Source organism: Chamaea fasciata, unplaced genomic scaffold, assembly GCF_029207755.1.
Source record: "Chamaea fasciata isolate MVZ Bird 193981 ecotype frontalis unplaced genomic scaffold, bChaFas1.0.hap1 SCAF_3, whole genome shotgun sequence".
NCBI classification, from domain to species: Eukaryota; Metazoa; Chordata; class Aves; order Passeriformes; family Sylviidae; genus Chamaea; species Chamaea fasciata.
The window spans coordinates 35,485,828-35,486,817 of record NW_027094088.1 but is presented as its reverse complement, the minus strand read 5'-3'; positions in this window follow the sequence as shown (position 1 = coordinate 35,486,817).

The window sequence follows — 990 nt, the reverse complement described above, 5'->3', positions numbered from 1 at the left end:
TTTCAGTGGAGCTTCTGACCAAGAAATCACCCTTCCCCAGAATGTCCTGGTGAATAAAATGGTTCCAGCCTTTTCCTCAGTTTCTGCTCGCTGTATTCAAGAAGCTCTCAATAAGACTAATGATCTAAAGAAGGAAATCTCGAGGGACAGGAGCTTTGCAGCCTTCTGACCTATTCTTCTTCACTAATCCTATCTATTAATACAGCCTGTGAACCTGTGGCCAGCAAAAGACAGCGGATTTCCTTGTATCCTCATTACTGCTATGTGCAAAAATCTCTAATGAAGAGTGTGTGACAAAAGAGACAACTTCCTTTAAAGTAAGGTGACATCACTTAAGCTACAGGCTCACAGGCACACCCACACCATACTGGTATGTTGTTTACCTAGCTGTACTTTCCTCTTCTTTTCTTCACTGAGGATGAGTGGAATTTTAGTTCAAGTTAAATTCAGGAAAAGTCTCACACAAATTAAAAAATGGCGCAGTGAGACAAAAACAGGGAGATGTCACCTCCTGAGAATATGACTTTAACATAGCAGAAAAAATAATCTATTAACTTACTTTACCAGCAGGATAGTTGTTAATTTAAAAAGAAGGTAAGGTAATTTCCAGTACAGGTTGAAAAAAAATGTAAGCACTTTGGATCATATTTTTAGACTGCTATGCACCCTCCAGTCTTGGAGTAAGCTCCAAGTATGATGTGGGATTTATTTAGTTAGTGTTGAAAAATAAGATCTTGTTTTGTTGAAGTGCTTGGGATTTGAGTCGGCCAGGAATACTTTTAGTCTTTTCTGAGGTATCAATGATTGTAGTTAAGATATGGCCTCTCTTACCAATCAGGTTGTAGTCATAACTAGAAAATTTGAGCTCAAATGAATTCATCTGGAGCAGCAAAGTTTCCTGGTGAGCAACACATTCTTACTGCACTGAAATCCCTGTGCCTGTCTTGCACTGGCTTGTCCCTTCTCACCCTGGGCAGCAAACTGGGCCCA